Below are 20954 nucleotides of genomic sequence, written 5' to 3'. Positions count from 1 at the left end.
AATTCTTAAGGGAACTGGGGGGTGGTGGGAAGTCAGACATCCCTCTGATAGACTGGACATCCTGGAATTACAGTTATTGATGAAACCCAGTAAAGCAGTTTGTGATTTGCTAACCTTTAGTCCCAGCTTCCAGGAGATTCAGTTTTCTACAGAGGTATCAGCTGTGCTAAGAACACACAGGGGAAGGTAATCCATTTTGCACTCTCTTTAAACTGTCCCTTCACTACCTTTGCTTTTCATGTCCTACTGCTCTCTCCATTATTTTCAGCTGCTTTATCTTTGGTTACAAGTGCTGTACTTCTCTAATCCCAGAAAAATTGCCCTCCCTCCCACTCTACCTTTCTGACTTCAAGTAAATTAGCTGGTGCCTCCATGACAACAAAATTAATCATATCTCCTCAAGCTGCCCCCATGGGTCTTAGACAACCTTTCTGTTCATGGGACCTTGTCTTCTCTGACAGCTCTTTCCCTGGTTTTCCTCCAGTACATTTCAACAACTGCTAAGTTAAAGGCGACATCTCTAGTGCTGTTTTACCTGATTGTTCTGTCACTTCTGTGAACATTTCCTTCCTTGGCTGTCAGTGATTGCTCTTTTTTTATTCTGCCTGCTTCAGAGACTGCTCTGACTTGACAGACCTCAAGTTTTGAAGCTTTCTGTTTGGTTTTGACCCAGCATCACTGTTTCCCCTGTCTTTTATTTGTTATGGTTTTTTCACTGGAGTTCTCTTACTCTCTCATTTCACCCAGAAGCTCTGTGCTGCTAACTACCAAATTCATATCTCTAGCCCTTGTTTATAGCCTTGGGTACCTTAGTATCCACAGCCATTTGCTTAACTTCTTCTCATTTGTTTCTCCTACGAAACTGGATTAAAAGATCCTTACTTTTTACATCCAGATGTGATAGCTAAAATGCAAGTGTTAATTCAGCTTTTACACTCTTCTCTCAGTTTAAGCAGCTCAGCTAAGTCAGGAAACAGACTTCATAACCAAATGTTGCAGACTTATTATTTTTCTAGTTAAGACAGTTGAGAAAGATTGCTTCACATATTTTTTCAACATCCTTTAAGGCCATTAGCTGTTCCACAAAGGAGGTGGATGTCCCACTGCAAGGCTGTTGTAAAGGTAGAAGAGCAGCAATTCCCAACATTCAGCTCTTCAGCCAAACCAGCACTTTGAGAAGCCTTTAACATTATTATTATTATTATTATCATCATTATAATCATCTGGATATGTTTACCTAGTAGGATGTGTTAAAAAATGAAGATTACCAAACTAACAAAACATTAATACAATAATAACAAATAACAATAAGTAACAATAATAACAAAACTGCTAATTATCCGTAGTTTCCTCTAGTATCAACATATGAGTGGAATCTAGTCTGAAATTTTTGGCTTGAGAAGCCTGTAAACCAACAACTGTTTCATTAACTACCTGGTCCTAGTGGAGCAAGTTTTGACCCATAATGTTTGTCCTTTCAGAAAGAGGTGCTCTGTACCTGCATTTCTGCAGATAGCAGGACTCCAATACTAATATCAAGTCAGTAGCTTGGACTAAAATGAGAGACATGAATGAAGCACAAGAATTAACTCCACACTGTCCCCATGTATACCAGAGATCAAACTGATTTTCTCAGCCCAGATAGAGCAGGCTCAACTCCTGCAAGCAAAGGCTGAAGAAGTCTTTTAATTTAGAGTAAAAATGAAAAAAGGAAGTACAGCTACCAAGACTTGGTCTCCCCATTCCTTATTAACAAGCAAAACCCTCCCCCCCAACTTTTGTAGTGAGATTTATAGGCAAGAGGCTGGGTTTTTATCTTTGCTGGGAAGCCTCTGGTTCACAACATGCACTCAAACTATACAGCTTTCAATCCCCTGTTCACATAGACTGGAGAGCAGAGTTCTGGAAAGCAAAGTTCTGTGCTAAACATCTTATGCTAACACTGAAAAGCACCTGTTGAATAAGAAGACAAAAAGACTTTGCAGACAGACTAACTCAAGGAACCAGAGACACCCTTGTCAAGTAGAGGCAACAACCAGCAGGTTGGTTCTAATGCCCTGGCCTGGTTCAGCACCTCTTGCCTCATGCACCAGCGTGCCCTTTCTTCTGGATGGCTTGCAAACTCAAAATTTCTGTTTGATTTTAATCAGTTTAACGATACTTTGCCTGCTTCACACACATGATAATTTCAATCCACTGCCACACTGCAAGTTCCTTGTCTCTAGCTGTGCAGCTATCAGCCTCTTAGTGCTCTAAATAGCTCCCATGAGTCACATTTGAGCAGTTCCCTTGCTCCCAGCTGACATTCCTGGCCCACAGAAATATGAATATTCCTTCACAGCTCCTCAGTTCAGGAAATCTTGAAATAACATACTGTTTTGTTACTTGTTTCTCTGCAAGCTTTGACTTGTGGATCTTCTGAAAGTAGTAAAAGTATGAGAATGCCCCTGTATAAACGGTGCTCAAATTCAACAATACATGACTGTGCTTTTCAACTGGTTTGTGGGCACATTTGTCATCATGAGGCTAAGTCCGCAGCATAACTGTTGCTTTGCATAACAGGAGCTCAGATATTTTACCTGTAGACTTGAAAAGGTGGCTTGAATTTGGACTAAAAATACATTTTCCTGCTTCTTAACCACACAGGTTCCCTCTCACAGAGGCACATATGGCACCTTCACAGGAAAGAAGGAGATGAAGTAGCTGAATAGATTTGGAGCCTCTGGATCCCTTTGAAAAACCCGTCACACGTTCACTTCCAGCAGCCCTCACATAAAATTGTATGCACAATCTCAGTGCTGCCCCAGGTGCTGTAGCCATCAGTCCCCTACAGAAGTGTTCACTTTTCATCAAATCACATGTAACTAGGGTATTTCTGTCATAGAATCATAGAATTGGCTGGGTTGGAAGGGACCTCAGAGATCATCAAGTCCAACCCTTGATCCACTACTGCTGCAGTTACCAGTCCATGGCACTGAGAGCCACATCCAGTCTCTTTTTAAATATCTCCAGGGACGGAGAATCCACCACTTCCCTGGGCAGCCCATTCCAATGCCTGATCACCCTCTCGGTAAAGAAATTCTTTCTAATGTCCAACCTAAACCTCCCCCGGCACAACTTGAGACCGTGCCCTCTTGTCTTGCTGATGGCTGCCTGGGAAAAGAGCCCAACCCCCCCCAGCTACACCCTGCTTTCAGGGAGTTGTAGAGAGTGATGAGGTCTCCCCTGAGCCTCCTCTTCTCCAGGCCGAACAGCCCCAGCTCCCTCAGCCTCTCCTCATAGGATCTGTGCTGGAGTCCCTTCACCAGCCTGGTTGCCCTCCTTTGGACCTGCTCCAGGACCTCAGTCTCCTTCCTGAACTGAGGGACCCAGAGCTGGACACAGGACTCGAGGTGTGGCCTCACCAGCGCTGAGTACAGGGGCAGAATCACTTCCTTGGACCTGCTGGCCACGCTGTTCCTGACACAGGCCAGGATGCCATTGGCCTTCTTGTCCATAGTGCACCTCAGAGCTAAGGCATCACAACATAAATAATTTCTTCTACAAAAACACTCCACTGCCAACAAATGCCAACATGAAAATGCCTTTATCCTAAAGTATCAACTTGCCTACAAACAAAACATATACTATCGTAACAGCAGCCGAAACAATCCAAAGGTTGGTGCAAAGTTAAAGATTAAATGTGCGGTCCAGTTCTGTTGAGAAGAGTTAAAACAGAATTGGATTTGAAAGTTGCTAATATTTTATTGAGAAATCCCCATTCTCATAGTGGGAAAATTAGGTGCCCAAGCTGAGGGCAGTCAGCAGCAACTCTCAGGTGCTGCTGGTTTCACTTGCATCCTTACCTGTGTAGATAGTGAAAGAAACACAGATTTAGGACTGGGATTGCCACTCTAAAATCCTGACCCCTGGATGCAGCTGCAGATGGCCTGGAAGTGTAGTTCAGATGTATGCTGACCTCTCTGCCTGAGGCTGTGCAGCAACAGAACTGCTTAGTAGGGGAAATGGAGAAGTGTTGTCTCCTCTGACTACCATGCACTGCAAATGAGAATGTAAACAGATTATCCAGCATTTGACACCAGAGTGGAACTTAACATCAGTGCATTTTTTCCATCCTAGCACAATCTCCCATCATTTTCAATCTGTGTCCCAGAGAGCATCAAAACAATAGTTGTGTGAACTGTCATTGCTGTTAAACAAAAAACAGTGAGTAAAAGACAAGATAATCATGTCCTTCTTGAAATTTCTTCATATTTGGATCTCTTAGGCTGAAACACTGGGGATCAATTCTTTCCTTTAAATTGGAAACCAAAACAAACAAAGAAACCCACCTCTGTTTTCTGAGGGCTTGGTTTGGAAGAACTGATTTGGAAAAGCTGTCTTAATGCAATTGTTAAAAAATATATGAAATTTTCTTACTGTTCTTTTTCCCTCTCAGTAATCAATGGTTCTAATTAGCCTTAACTGGATATGCTTGTTTGTTGTTTTTTTCTTTGGTTAATCTTCTTCTATGGCACATTCATTCAAAGCCTTTAAAGTACCATTTGGAAGCTTCTAACAAGAAAATGTATTTTCTCCACTAGTAATTCTTGACAAAGGTAATTTGGATTATTAAGGCCCACTTTCTTGTGGTTTATGAACACTCACTAGCTTCACTCATCTGGAGAAAAATGACCAAGACACATAACATTCCTGTAAAGAGTACTTGAGAGTAGTTACAACAAGCTACACAAGTGATAGAATTGAAAGTTTACTGTTTTGAGACCAGCAATTACATGATATTATGCTAAAATGTATCTGTAAATTATAAATAAAGTCCATTGGGATTTTTTAAGAATGCCAATGTTTTTCCTGGAGAAAACATTAGCAGCACTGAAAGAGATGTGTGTTGGCTCTGGGGACCCATTTTGCTGAAAACAAAGATGGGGGGGCGAACAGCTGTCTCAGAGATGTTGAAAAGGCTTAGAAAATCATATTCTTATGTTGCTGATTTTGGCATCATCTTTCTGGATTGAAAAATCGTGTTGTGATCTGGACCCTTTTCTCACTGGCCAGCCATGACTGCAGGCAGTTTCCATTTTGCAACTTTTTGGCAGCATTTGTAAGACTGTTCATGCCTGAGAGGAAGTTTTTCTGATAACTCGAGGCAAGTGCTGCAGACGCTGAAGGATCTCATGGGAGTATCATGTACAATATAGCTATAAACCCAACATGTATTTCATGCTGGTTTTCTTCTGTTGTAAAGTTGATGTTCATCTGCACTATTCAGTATGTGATTATTACTTTTAATGTGTGCATTTCTTTAGCCATCATTGTGTACCAGCTTTTTGCTCGCACATTGCAATTCATATTAGTTCTCTTCTGGGTTTGATGCATCGTTTTAGGAATCCAATTATTTTCTGATGGAGTCTCCACCACTTAAGAGTCATATAATGAAATTTAGCCCTGAAACTACAATAAGGGGAGATAATTTATGAAATGCTAAACAAGAGCCCTCCCTCCCCCAAGAATTGACTAGGGCAAGAACAAAAGAAGTAATCATGGGTGATAATTGCATTGTCTCATTCCATTTTCTGCTGAAATCTTGTTACAGCTGTCCCAAGAAAACATGCATTTTACAATACAAGTAATGGAAGAGTAATTCTAAAAGCTAATTGTCTATAAAAACCTACAGTTGATCCTATACTCCTTGGAAATAGAGGGATAATTGCATTTGTGTGCTGATTCATGGAGATCATCACTGGAATATTAAATTCCGGTTCAGAGTACAAACTTCTTTATCTCATAAGGTGCTGGAAGAATAAAAACCCATTAAAATATTGCAGCCAGGGCATTCCAACACAGAGATGACTTCTCACTCTTTATGACTCTGCATCTGAGAGAAATATGTCTGCAAGATACAATGTCAAAAAACTGATGAAAAATTCTCTGGTCTGGGGCAGGAGGATCAGACAAGATGATCATTCTGACAGTGTCAAGCCTTGAAATCTATTAAGCTGATATGCCAGTTAGGAAAACAATAAGGTATCTTCAAGAATTCTTTTAAAGACACAGAAAACTACAATGAGAAAAAGCAACACCTGTGGTTATGTACAAGTAATTTTTTGTTGCTCCATTGATGATCTTGCATGATGTAGTAGTTAACCTCAGATTGTAGTAATGAGGTTGTTCCAGAAAGTCTGATCAAAGGCCAGACCTGGAATAGGCTCTTCATCCAGCAAGTCTTGTCTTCCAGATGCTGCAAAGACATCAAAAGAAAGTGAGAGAAAAAGTGCTGGTCACCAAGGGAAATGAGGACACTGAAGATACTGTCTGTAATGCTTTCTGCCTGAAATTTAACCTTGTGAAGGAAAACACATCAACTCTTCATGGGAGTGGCTGAAGAAATGTTAAAGAGAGGAACATGAAACAGTATCCTAAATTATGCTGTGGTTTTTTTTTCCCCTTTGCGTTTTTTTTTTTTTTTTTTTTTTTTTTTTTTTTTCAGGAGGAAATCATAAGGCAACTAAACTGGGACTCCAGCCTGCCACTTGTCAATGCCTCTGCTACCCCCATGGCCTCAACTTGATGCTAAAAGAGAGTCAGACAGCTGAAATGTATTGGCAATCCAGCTGACACCAACATATCTGTAATGAGAGGTATCACAAGAATGTCTTGATGCAGATCAGCAGTAAAGGCATTTAACAGTGATAGTTCTACATAGACCAGATAAAATACACAGGCTTGAGGTATCATATGCATGCATTTCATAGCAGAAAGAATGAACCATGCTCATCTCAAGAAAAAAAAGACAAACCTGAAATCAGTTCTTACACAGATCCTGAGCAACCGGTGCCATAATTGCTCATCTTCACAAAGGAATGCGTGGACTGATAAATATAATCCCTTTAGACTAAAATTCAGCTCTGCTTGGTGCTAAGGTAGAAGATGTTCCATAAATGTAGGTGCATGAGAAAAAATGGTATCTAGGAAACTATCTTACTTGAATATAGATCACTGTATGTATAGAAATCATTGTATAAATTAGAAATTACATATTTATTTATTTATTACCAGAAAAAAAAAATTCATCAGATGCAGTAATTTAGTTCTTTCATCTTTTCATGATTTAGTGAAATGCTATTGCCTAGGTCAGATCCCACAACCATAATGGTCACTCGAGTGCAGTCACTGTGCAAACACTGCAAAACTGAGATAACTGAAGATAACCAATGGGACTGTTGGACTCAGAAAATGTTATGTATGTTCAAAAAGAAACAAACACCAAACCCGCCCCAGTTGCCTTTTACTTTCATTGATCTACCCCAAGGATAAGGGCAAGTGATCTTTTTATGTAAGAAAACAGTTTGTCTGTTGGTAGTCTGAAAAGCTGAACAATAGGCTTAGTCACAAAAATGACAAAAAGAAAAAACAAAAAACAAAACAAAAAAAAAGGTGATGCCAGGTTTTGATAAAAATCCATTTTGAGTAGGCATAGGATTTCAGTTGTGTGCCTTTAAGAAACTGGCAGTTTAGCAAAAATGTCAAGCTAAATAATTTTCTACTGCTAGAGAAATACTGTTCATGATCTCTCAAGTGAAACTGAGCAAAAATCCTTATCTCACTCAAACAGTAGTTTGTGGGGGTTTTTCCTCTGTGTTATATAATAAGAAATCAGGTGCATGCTTCAATTTCATACTATGCCAAATGGCAGTATGACAGTGAGAAATACTAATTCCTTATTTTGGCTGCTCTTTTTAAGACACTCCTATCCGCATATATATCTTGGTTATAGGACTGAACATTAATCTATAATAAGGGACTAAAATTCAATTACTACACAGTCAATACAGATTAATTACTCTGCAGACTTAGCTACACAAAGTCCCTGAACTCATCACTCAAGCAAGGCTGTTGATAAATGAATAAAACTGGTACATTCATCCTCAACTTTTCAGGTTGTGTCACACAACGGGATGAAATGGAGCCCAGAATGAATGGACACATCCTACAACCATCATCCCTTACAGCTTAAAGCTACATCTTTAAAACAGTGCAACCATCAGCTGGTAACCATTTCAAACAAGAAGCACAGAGGGACGTGTGTTAGATTTGAATGGCACAGATTTTTTAATTTGAATGTTTATAGTGGAGCAGAAAGCCTGAGCAGAATATTTAGAAAGTATTTACAACCAGCTATCTCTTTGTGTCACCTCTCTCCTGTTCTCCCCAGGAATAAAAATGAAGGAAACAGGAAGCAGAAAACCACGCTCTGCCTTGCATGGACTTCTGAAGTGATTTTGCATTGAGGATCTTCAAGTCAAATGATCTATCAAGTAAAATGATTCATGATGTAAATGAATTAAGTTGAGAATAGAGGCAGCAGAAGCAAATGGGTGGTCAAAAATAGTTCAAAATGGATCTCATTGGACAGCATGGACTTGCTCTCCAGCAGTACAGTCTGACCTCCTGACAGCTGACACTCACACCCAGCACTATCCGGCTGCCTCAATCCCAGCCCTCCCAGCAGTGCCCCATTGCCCTCCAGCTCCACTCCCCACTAGCACAGACAAAGCTTCAGTCTGGTGAGGGCACCAGGGCAAAGCTCTCCCCCGGGTAGCTGGGACTCACTTTGCACAGGAACTGCAAACTCACTTTGCACAGAAGAGTCATGCTCTACTGTCCTAACGCTTCTGCTACTCCATAAAAAGTACTCTGCAAATTTTGCCCCACAAGATATGAGTTTATGATGCTATACCACGAAGTCCTGCTCAGTAAATTATGCAGAGAATGCAGGAAGCCTCTCCACACTGCTATTTAGGGGTTGTTTTAACTCTGGGCTGGTTTTAACTCTTCCCTTTCCTGCCTTGTTTCTCCTTTGTGCACAGGAACCTTGCCGGTTCTGTCATTTTGGGGCCAGCTCTCTTACAATCCCAATTCACAGACTGAAAATTTTGGGTGTGGTTTGGCAAATCCAGAGGATGGTGGTGGAAGCTGCTGATGCAATTCAAATGGTCATTAATTTACTGCATATGGAACATAAGGGAGAGAAGTCATCTGGAAGGTGGTTTCTAAAGGGTATACTGAAAGTCTCATCCCATACTTGTTTCCAGCTGGGGAGTTAGGCCATGCTTTTTCCACCTGAAAAACTCAAATAGATCCCCCAGCTGATGCTTAATGATTCTAAAAACCAAATTATTATGTAAAATAAGTTTGGTATCTCTGCAGCATCCCTCTTAGTTTTAACATCCTATGTCTCACTTTTGTGTGGTATATCTAATAATATTGATTTTAATGCATTATCTTGATATTTTGCAGTCTTAGTGATACTTCAGTCTAGTTTCTTGAGCTGCACTTGTATTTACCAGACCCAGTAGATCCAGCTTACCTCAAAATAGAAAGAACAACACAGATTGTATTGGTGTAGTCTGTCTTTGGGAAACTATTAAAATAATCACACAAGAAATGCATTTTCAGTTGCCTCAGGGCTTGTGTTGGACCCCAGAGCCTATGATGACTCTTATGATTAGGACTAAAAGTCAATAAATGCAGTAGACATGAGTGAATTCAACCAAAATGATGAAATGTGTGCAGGGTTTCAGGTGGGTTCACTGAACTCTTAAGTACACTTAGAGAACTGGAAAGGGGAAGTTCACTATGCTGCTTTTCTGAGTAAACAAAAAATACATTTTTTTTTCCCTGAGGAGTCAATTCACTTTTCCATAGTCGGCATTTTTCAGCAAGTGAAGCTAATTTTTTTAAAAAATGTTCTTGTAAAGCCAGACCAGTGCATTAGAATTTGCTAACATTTATCATGTTCTTTGGCAGAATAGTTAGAAAAAGCCCCAATGAAATAAACAAAAAAACCCAACAACAACAAAACCCTCAAACAAACAAAAATGATGAACCACACCAGTGTTCTTTTAAAAATAATTATGTCAAAATAAATAACTATAGCTGTTGAATAGATGAAAAATGAAAATAGAAGAAAAGGTAAATTAACTATTAACTCTGCAAAAAATGGTGCATTTTAGCATTTAGCTGGTGCAATTTGTGTTGGAAGAGGGAGGCTAAAATTATCTCCAGCTAAACCAAGGCTCCTGTGTCTTTCAGTGGCCTGCAGGCAAAGCCTAAAACCAATAATTATTTGCAACAACAACAAAAAAACCCAACAAAGTGAGGTTATAGGATGAGTTAATCATGCACATCTCACAGCCCAAATGCAATGAGACGAAGCAGAAGTGCCCAGCCATTATTTACAGGAAAAATCACCTCTTGAAATGGACTTTAATTTCCCTTTCCTATGGGGATAGGTAATTAGGAGTGTAACACTTCTTCAAAAATATAAAGGCATGGGACAAGACAAGGTTTCGCTTCCTCTTTTTCTTCAGAAAATGAAAATACAAGTAAGAATTTAAATACTTAATACCTAAATTTAAATACCTAAAATGTATTTACATTTTTGAAAGCATACAATGCATTGTATTTGAGTCTGTTAAATCAGACCACCACTTCTGATAACATCTGTTATCATCCTGATACACCCCAAAGAACACACCAGTAAAGCCAGAAACATAAAAACATCACACAGCAGAAAAAATTAAGAAATGCTGCAAGTGGAAAGCTACAATGTAGCTGAGTAGCGCAGGGAAAAGGCAGAACATAGAAATTATCCATAGATTGTAGATACTGAGGCGTATCATGATCCTGGAAGTGATCTTGGAAAATTAATTTAACATAACAATACATTCGTTATTATGCTATTTTGATATTATTTGTTATTTGTTATTATGGGCTTCACACTGCACATAGTCTAAAAGAGCCACAATAAATGCAATTCACAAAAATAAAAACCTCAGAGCAGCACTTTTCTAAAACTAAATTGACTTTTTATATACCTTATGGTGTCGGTTAATTTCTGGTTTTGGTTTTTTTCACCCTGGCTTATGTTCTCACACAGGGGAGCTTCCCATGTATTCAGGATTTGGGTACTCAGTGCAGCTGCCTGACAGAGCACATTCTCTCCCTTAAGAGAAATGTTCTTGCTGAAACACAGTCTTGGGCCATGTTGGAACAAGATGTTTCTTCTTTCCTTTTCTCATTTCAAAATTGTTTTTCTAGCAGAAAATTCCAAGTACATTTCATTTTGGAAACATTTCTGTAATGAAATACGTTGCCTGTACTACAGGAGAGGTTCAGTGACTCTGACAACATTGATTCCAGCTTGCAGCTGCCTGGGATCTCAAGTCCTTGGCTCTGGATGCACCTAAGGTTGTCCAAGAGTTTAACTTCCCAGCAAAATGGGAAGCCCTCCCCATCTCAGCTGGCTGCTGCCAAAACAGGGCTGTCAGAGCATGGAGTCCCAGGCTCAGGGCAATCCACAGGGCTTGGGTTACGTGGGAGTTCACTGAACCCTGTTTGTTTCAAATGAAGCATACCAGGCTCAGTGAGCAAATCTAGGAACAAATTAATGCTTTACATTAGGTTTTGCTTCTGAGTGGATCTCCTCCCTGCTGCCCTGGGGCAGAACCTCCCATAAACCAACTCAGACACCCAGGGAGATTTCTGAGTCTCCATGTCTGCACATCTCCCATTCAGCTTCCCGGCTGTGGGAGCTGAATCCATTCCATCTGCTGCTCTCCAGCCCAGAAGTTGCATCTTTCTTTAGCATCCCCCATCCTAGTCAGTTACCATGGCAACCTGGGAACTAACTGATGCTGAAACCTCTGCAGTTCCACTTCCATCAGGAAACAGCTTAATCACTAGCAAATTAAGTAGTATAACTGGAAGTTGTATCCCATTGTCTTTATGGTAAGATCGAAGGTGAATAAAGAGCTCAAGTCACACCTGCACAAACCAACAATATTCTGATATCAATCACAAGCAGTTACATTTTTGTATCAGCCTTTTTACATTTACAGGATTGAGAAAGAGCCCCGGGAGCATTCAGTGTTCTTATCTCACAGCTCATCAAGCAGTGTATCTGTGCAGCAGCAATGCCACTGGTGTTTTAACAAAAAACATACTCACTCCCTTGCCTCAAGAGAGAATCCAAAATTGCCTGGGTAGAGTAGCATCACCAAAGATTATGGATCATCTGTTTTTAAAAGAGCTAGCGGGAGGGGACTCACCTCAGAAGGGTTAAAGGCTCTGAATCCTGCTTACTAGGCTATTAAGGGTTCACAATTTTTTCCTCCTTCATGCCCTACTTCCCCACCTGTTAAAGGAGAGGTCTGATGTTGGTGCCTCTCTTTATAAACTGTATCTAACAGCATTTTAAAGCAAAGCTGTATAAATGCTAACTATTAACATCATCACCTCTTACATCATCACTTCAGGTGACCCCAGAGCCCTGTCAGCAGAGGACAGCAATGGGTGATTCCAGAGTGCTGTCAGAAGAAGATGGCAACTTTCAACTCCGAGAGCCACGTGTTGCCTGAGCATCCCCTGCTTGTTCTCCAGTAGCTGGCAAACTTTGTGCTATGCTTCAAAACCCTGGTGGGCACAAATCCAAGGCTCTGGAGCCAGAGAAAAGAGATTCACAGCCTCTCTCTTGTCTAATCCTTCTTCACCGATGTATTCTAGGGAACATTCCATGTTTTTCAACCTGCAGATGCACTGAGATGCTAGTAACCTCCTCACTGAAAAAAGACTTTCTCCTCCAGATATGTAGTACAGTACAGTTTATGTCCCTGCATTTTCTTCAACTTTAAAATAATTTCTTATAGCAGGGTCATACAGCCACTGCACAGGAGGCTGTATTAATCTGACAATTAGCTTTTAATACAAGACACCCCCCTCCAATGCACACAGTTGGCATTGGAGTATTTTCCTGCAGCTCAGCTACACTTAACAGTCTTTTCCACTGCATCCACCTGTTTTTAGACAGTCTTTCAAGTGAACAAGAAATGCCTGCCACATTGAAGATTTTCTCCTTCCTTGGTTCTAGTTTGGCTTTTACTTATCCTCACCTTGCCCTCTTACAGCTGTTTTCTGTCAGTTGCCCAAGGAATGAAGATGATGCAGAAGTGGAGACCTTTCCTTTCTCCTGCACCTTATGCCTGCTCTGTGCCCAGACAGAGACTGTCCAAAGAGCCAAGGCTCCAGCTGCCCCCTGCATCTTGGGCTCACTGTCACACCTTAACCCCTTCAAACCATGCCAGCCAAGGGGTAAGAGATCACAAGAAGAGGGATGGAAGAAATAAATTCTCAAATTAAATGATGCAGTTCATTCGGTTTCTCCTTTCTGTATCTTCTGCCCAGCTCTCCTCTATAAAGTATGCAAAAGACCAAATTCAGAGCCCCCAGATTGCAATCAAATCTATTCATCACAGTGATGTGAAATTCATGTGGTGTAAATGAAGCTGAATTTCTCAGCCATCATGTGGGTTCTTTGTGTGGTGGGAGAAAAATGAGAGAATTTTGAAGTGAATCTTTTATGTTAAAATCTTGAGCCTGTAAAGCTTCCATAATGCAAGGAACATCCAAGCCAACTGGTTTTGTCACAGGACCTAACTTTACTTTAGAAGTCATATTGACTTAAAGATTTACAGAATCCTTCCTTTCTCTTTATAATCTTGGGCGAAATAAGCACAAATTTTATAACACAATATTTTCTCTTTGAAATGAGCAGATAACAGTCCCAGACACTTTTTTAATTAACAAAAGTGCTGGATCAGCATCCCTCAGAGCTACTGAGCTACTGACAACCATGACAGCATTAAATCTGCAGGATTTGAAATGAGAGCACCAGCTCCCAAATGGTCATCTCACTCTGATGATTACAAATCCCATCTAGCAACTTGGAAGGTTTGATGTTCAACTCTCCATAAAAAGTACCTTGTATTAACTATTATCCCTTTAGATTATTTAAGTTACTGGTTCATTTTTAACTTATTTTGGTTTAAATCAGATTTCTTTGCATATGCATGGGGACCCAATACAAAAATGAGCAAGAAAAATAATCTGTAAGATAGATGTGGCACATCAGAGTCTCGAGAGCAGCGCATCTTGCTCAGTGATATAAACAAATGAGAGCTGAAAAGCAAAAAGGCTCATTAACAATTAATATACTAATTATAGAAAACAAAGTAGCTGCATTCAATTATAAACAGTCAAGCACAAGCAATTACTAGAAGAACTGGGTCCACAGTGGCTGATTTTGAAGGTGCAGTGTGGCCAGAACTCCCCATCATGAAGCCATGGCATCACCAGAGCTGCACCTCATGTGTTGAGTGAGATGGGCAGTGCCCACTGGGATAGAGATGCATTTGCACTGGACTTACAGGGGACATCAGGAGAGGAGAGGAGAACTATGGAGTGTGGAGGTGAGTGCACTTGAGGTGTACCCATGAATTCCCCTGACAGCTGCAGAATTGGAGTTCCCTTCTATTTGTTGTCAGAGCAGCAGGGGCCTGGGAGGAGCTGCAGAGCAGCACTGGCTACTGCTGGTTAAAAGCTATGACATCAATTAGATCTTTTTAGCACAAACTTCACCACCCACATTTGAGAACTTGCTAAGGTAGGAAAGGGGGTCCTCAGTTGCAGTAGGAGGCAGGAATTGGGGAACAGAGATGAGGGCTCTGAAGCTACTGCTTGGGGACTTGCCTCTGAACTTGCCTTGCTAGCTGGGCAAAGGCAGAACCCAACTACTGAAAAGAGCTTTGCTCCTGATCCCCACAGCCCTGGCTTCCTCTCTCCCAGCTCTTCTGTCAATAGTCACCAGGAAAAATAGACCAGCTCTGGGGTTGCAAATTGCATGGGGTTAAGGGCAGATTGGGAAGTGGGGCTTGAGCAGAGTCATCCCAGAGGGCAAGGAGAAGATCTGAAGATCTGATCTTTGTTTGAGAACAGCAGCAAATACCCTGGGCTTTGTTTCCCAGTTAGTAACAAAGCCCATTAACAAAATCTGTTTAGAGGGCTTTTCACTTAAGTGAGACTTCACTAAACTAGTAGCCATCAGTTCTGACTTGGATGTCAAACAAGTGGATTTTACTAGTGCACAGGCCACCTTCTACAAAGAAAGGAAAGCACAGTAATATGGGGAGTCAAAATCAGAAAAAAAAAGGCACTTGCTTTAAGTGTAGCAAGTGCTTGTTTTTTCCTATCAAAACCTTTTGTTGTGTTTTTTAGTAGTTTTATTACTAGCAGTTGTTTTTTGGATCTCAGTGTGCCCTACCAGAAAAGGGAAATTAATCTAGAGGCAAGCATTGACAGAAAGTTCTCAAAAAGTGCTGAGAAGGTGGATGGTACCTTTTCATCAAAAGAACAAAGCAATTGCAAATAATAAAAGGACGATGTAAAACTTAGGAAAATAAATCTTTTACCCTAAAAAATAACTCAGATTCAACAGTAGAAAGTGCCACTGAGAAGACAGACTGGATGCTTACACAGATAAAGCCATTTGGACATCTTATAATTCATGAAAATAGCTTACAATTGATTTAGCTCCTCGTTTCACAGACTAAATCGATCTCTATTTACACGGGGCAGATGACCTTGCACATGTGTTCTCCGTCATTTCTTGTACTTCAGCTGAGGCTTCTAGAGTTTGCCTCTCATAAAGGCATGACTGTGGACCAGGAGAAATATGGGCTCTGGCCTTACCGGTGCTGATTAGGACCTCATTTTTTATCAGTGATGTTGGGTCTGGTCTGTGAAACAGTGCAGTATGGAGGATTCCCAAGGAGTGTTAATGAATGGCCTTTGCACCAGGTTGGAGCCTCAGAGATTGAACCTGTTTCAGAGGTATCTTTCCATGAAAAACTTCATAGACACAGCTACTCAGCTTTCCAAGGCAGCATCTCTGAGCCATGTTCTCCCACCCAAGCACACACACTCTTCAACGACAGCTGTATTGGTTGTCCAAGGACAGTGAAATCTGTATTAGGCATTTACTTCTGAAACTTCTTCTGCAGAAACATCCTCTGAGATGTTCTGAAAGAGCTTGGGATGTACACAACAGTCTAGCATAACATTTTATTCAAGCTACCTTTATCTACTGCTTAGGTAAGAAAATGTCACAGTAAAGGTGATGCAGGATGTCATAAACAAATGTTGTTGTACCTCCACTGGGGGAAGGCATAAAGAACTAGAACTTTGACAGACAGTCTTTTAACATTTAAACAAGAGATTGCTTGTTTAAAGCACTAGGAATCATAGCAACACATCACAGAAGTTGCTTTTGATTTTTGCAATGGTCTTAAGAAATATCTGTCACAGAAGACAGTTCAGTGACATCTTAACCCTACCTAGGATGCTCTTCTGAGGAAGTAAATATTGATAGCAGGCTGCTGCAGGACAGAAGGACCTGGTTAAGCATATGTACAATGATCACTCTGCAAAGAAGGAAAACAAAGTTCTCCCCGTCTTCTCATTTCCCATCCTATCTCTCAAGTTTGGGCTGTTATGTCCAGTTCTGCAGCCCCCAACTCAAGAAGGACATGGAGCTCTTGAAGCAAGTCCAGAGGAGGGCCACAAAGATGATCAGAGGCTGAAAAAGTTGGGCTTGTTCAGCCTGGAGGAGAGAAGACTTTGAGGACACCTTATAGCAGCCTTCCAGGACCTGAAGGGGCCTAAGGAAAGTTGGGGAAGGACTTTTTGCAAGGGCATAGAGTGAAAAGGGCTCAGATAATGGCACATGCAGGGGGATTGGAACTAGATGATCTTTAAGGTCCTTTCCAACCCTAACTATCCTGTGATTCTGTGATAATTATAAGCTAAAGGTTTTGGATTTGCCAGACAAGCATCCAATGACCAATTGATCTAAGAGGAGTATTTTGGTATTTTGCTTGTTGGTCTTCTCCTTTCATTGGTTTACCTGAAAGGACGAACGATGGTCTCAAGTACTGCATCACTATCAGCATGAAGTACCCATCTCCGGATTTTCCTTCCTGCACACAGGACAGACGCTTCTACAAATGTAGCACGAATGGTGGCACTAGAGGGAGCTCCTGCAGCATCACCCACCTCAAAGCTCCCAGCGTGAAATCATACCTAGATCACACGATTCGCTTCTAAAATTGTGAGACTTTGGATTGGTGGGTTGGTTTACTAATTTACTTCTGTGCTCGTGTTCAATTTTTTTATTTTTCTACTAAAAACTCTAGAATTACCAGCATCCCCCTGCTCCTGCCAACAACTCCTATTATTGCTTAGTTCTAGGAACTGAGACTTAGCCTATTACTTAAAAGTTTATTGAAAAAAAAACAAAACCAAAACCAAACAACCCAAACACTACAGATATCTTAGTTTTAGAAAAGCTGCTTGAAAATTTTCATTGAAGTTTGAATAAATCTTCCAAATATTAAACTTTTGCCTTTGCTGAGTGTAAACTTTCCTTTTAACCGCTAAGCGCACAGCTGAGTGCCTGGCATGAAAGTTAATATTTAGCTTTTCAATAAATAAAGAGAGTTTTTTGGAATAATGTACTTTTTGGGGAACTCTGCAATAAAGACATTTAGAAGGTTGTTGCCTTTTGTTTACATTGTACACTCTTTGCTGTCTTTTGCTACAACAAAAGCAAAAGTGGGAGAAGAAGGTCTTTTATCTTAAGACCTGCACAGTGATGATTTATAAAACTTCTCTAGTCAATAAAGGATACTTCTCCATATACTTCTTTGAGAAAGAATTTGTTTTCAAAAGGAAGAAGTTAGTAATTTCTAAACATAACAAGTCAGTTTTCTGTAGAAACACCATGCTCATTCTTTTTGGAGGTAAATACATTTCAAATATCATCTGTAGAGGACTTAACAACTGCATCCAACAATGTGTTACTGTATGTCATTCACAGGACCTGTAGCTGTGGAAAAGGTCCACCTTTGCAACAGGTAACACAAACACAGCTTTATTCCTGGTACTGGTAACAGCTGAAGTACAGCAGACAACCTTATTGACATGAAGCACACCATAGATATTTACTGTATAGTTCTTTACAATCTAATGAGAGAACTGTTCTGTTACAAAAATTCAGGTCTAATTTACACCTGTTGGTAAAAATACACCTCAGTGCAGTGCTCTGAGCAACAACGCTTGAATAACTCCAGACCACTGTGTTCCCACCCACCTCAGCATCCCAAATACATGTACCACAAAATCATTAATTATTTGTTAATTTTTTGCTGGTCTAAAAATGTTTTCTCAATGTCATGAGGAAAACCTAATCTTCTGCTCCCTCCTCCAACAAAGCAGCCACTTGGTTCTTTCTCTTTGAGTCACAGGAAAAGACAAATATCCTCATCAGTTATTACTTTTACTCCATACTTTAAAAAACACACAACAGAAAACAACTTACCTTCACTTCTTTCACTCTTGTTTCTTCATATGTTCTCAAATGCTTACCAGACTTCTATTCCGTGTTGCACCAACCTCCCCTGGGTGTGAAGTTTCATTTTCCACAATGCTGCAGTGTTCAGAAACCTCCATCTTCTTGGCACATCTTTCTCCACTCCTAAGCTCCCTGCACTGGATCACTGCTATACTTTGCTCTCTCTCACTAATTTCTTATCTTCTCCTTTAAAAAACAAAACAACACAACCACCTTATCCATCTCCTGACACTTTCCCTCTCTGCTCACATTATTCTTCCCTTGCCCAAGTGTCTTCAGTGTTACTGCCAGCTGAATTCCATAGAATTCCCATTTTTCTTCCTTTATAAATCTCTGCATCTCCTCAAATAAATTTAATTTTCCCACCTCCATCTATTCCTGCTATTTATATCCCATCCCCAAGTCCTTTCAACTTGACCACATTCTGAATCAGGATATTAGAATGTTGTGATAATGCTATTTAGGCTTAGGTGCGTGGAATTCTTTTTGTTGATGTAAGCAAAGTTTGTCAATATTGTGTGATGAATGTGCATTTTCATGATAACAGGGTAATGAAGCCTCCAGCACCCCATCCATCTGATTTAGAATTCTCCACAGCATTCCGTAATGCCTGAGTGAGCCTCACAGAGTCTGCCATCCTTGGCAAGAACAGCCATTGAGCAAAGCCAACCTTTTTTTTTTTTTTTCCTGCTCCTTTTTCCTTCCTTCACTTCAAGGGTAGAACCTGCTACACAGGCTGACCTGCCCTCCTTCCCAAATAATTACTTCTAGGAAGCAGCCCTCAAGGGCTTTCAAATTTGCGGTCCTTAGCACTATATTCCTTTTTTAGGTCTGTTCTAAATCCAATGAAAACCAAGATAAACCAAATCGACTGGAGAATTCAAACGGCTACTGGGAGCGTGCTGCACAACTTTTCTGCTGGAAGGTCTCTGGTGAGGCCAATCAGCTGATAAGGGGGCAGCACCCAGCCCAGCCACGAGGGATTTAAGCGATTGCCCGGAGCACGGCGAACAGGAGCTGGCAAACAGGAAATTGATACTGCGGTTAGCGAGGCAGTTGGCGCAGGCAGAGCAAGCAGGAGGGGCACAGCCAGCAATGCTTTCAAAAAAAGTAAAAGCTGTTGCTGTTGAGACAAAGGGTGTGTCCACACAGATGGAACCCCTTAAGAGGAACACGAAGATGGACGTAGCTGTCCAGGCCTCTGGCTGTGCAGAGTGTTTAAGCCTGGTGTTAGGACCTGAGGACAGTGAGAGTGGGGTCTGTGTGCGATGCGAGCAGGTGAATGACTTGCTATGCATGGTGGCGGAGCTCAAGGAGGAGGTGGAGAGACTAAGAAGTATTAGGGACAGTGAAAGGGAAATTGACTGGTGGAGTCACACCCTTTTGACCCCGAAAGAATACCAGAAGGACACGGTGAAGCCCTGCCCCTCCAGCCATCAGGCAGATGATGCTAACAAGAAGGATGAGGGGGAATGGAAACAGGTCCATCATCGGAGAGGTAAAAGAATGCCCTCCCAACCTCCACCACCCCCCCAGGTGCCCTTAGGGAACAGATATGAGGCCCTGGACTCAGAGAATGAGGCAGAGGACAGAGGAAGATCTGTCTGCAAGGTCTCCTGCTCGCCCCCTGTCTACCAGATGGGTTACAACTACAGCTACAAAGAAGAAAGGAAGGGTAGTTGTAGTTGGTGACTCCCTTCTGAGGGGAACTGAGGGCCCTATATGTTGACCGGACCCATCCCACAGGGAGGTCTGCTGCCTTCCTGGGGCCCGGGTGAGAGATATTAGTAGGAGACTCCCTCAGCTAATCCAGCCCTCAGATTATTATCCACTGCTGGTAGTCCAGGCTGGCAGTGATGACATTAATGGAAGAAGTACCACGCTGATTAAAAAGGACTTCAAGGCCCTGGGTCGATTAGTTGATGGGACAGGAGCACAGGTGGTGTTCGCCTCAGTTCTTGCAGTGAAGGGGATGAATGAGGAGAGGAATAGGAAAGCCTATCTCATCAATAGGTGGCTAAGGGATTGGTGCCACCGGAGGAACTGGGTTTTTTGACTATGGGCCAAATTTCAGCATACCAGGTGGGCTGCATCTATCTAACAGGGGAAAAAGGACTCTAGCCCATAAGTTGGCGGGGCTGATAAGGAGGGCTTTAAACTAGGTTTGAAGGGGGAAGGGGCTGAAACTGGGCTCTCCAGAAAGGAGCCCAAGGGTGGACAGCCCAAGTTAAGAGACAAACCAGCAGCCCAGCTGAAGTGCATGTACACCAATGCACCCAGCATGGGCAACAAACAAGAGGAGCTGGAAGCCATCGTGCAACAGGAAAGCTGTGATGTAGTCGCTATCACAGAAACATGGTGGGATGAGTCCCATGACTGGAGTGCTGCCATGGGTGGCTACAGGCTCTTCAGAAGGGACAGGCAGGGTAGGAGAGGCAGAGGGGTAGCCCTATATGTTAGAGAGTCTCTTGACTCTGTAGAAGTTGTAGTCAGTAATAATAAGGTGGAGTGCCTGTGGGCCAGAATCAGGGGGAAGGCAAACAAAGCTGATATCCTGGTGGGAGTGTTACAGACCACCCAATCAGGAGGATGAGGGTGATGAATTATTCTACAAGCAGTTGGCAGATGTTTCAAAATCATCATCCCTTGT

General features: G+C 41.5%; 1 long non-coding RNA gene across 1 annotated transcript; it reads right to left on the bottom strand.

Moving 5' to 3' along the window:
- Positions 1–93: 93 nt before the first annotated feature.
- Positions 94–19093, bottom strand: LOC139802054 (uncharacterized). The gene is made up of 3 exons (XR_011728471.1): positions 16799–19093; positions 3846–4038; positions 94–1111 (listed from the first exon to the last, which is right to left on the bottom strand). It is a non-coding gene; the product is annotated as an uncharacterized lncRNA (long non-coding RNA).
- Between the last annotated feature and the right edge of the window lie 1861 nt (positions 19094–20954).

This window comes from Heliangelus exortis, chromosome 1 (genome assembly GCF_036169615.1).
Source record: "Heliangelus exortis chromosome 1, bHelExo1.hap1, whole genome shotgun sequence".
Classification (NCBI taxonomy): domain Eukaryota; kingdom Metazoa; phylum Chordata; class Aves; order Apodiformes; family Trochilidae; genus Heliangelus; species Heliangelus exortis.
This window is presented reverse-complemented; position numbering and strand designations above follow the sequence as displayed.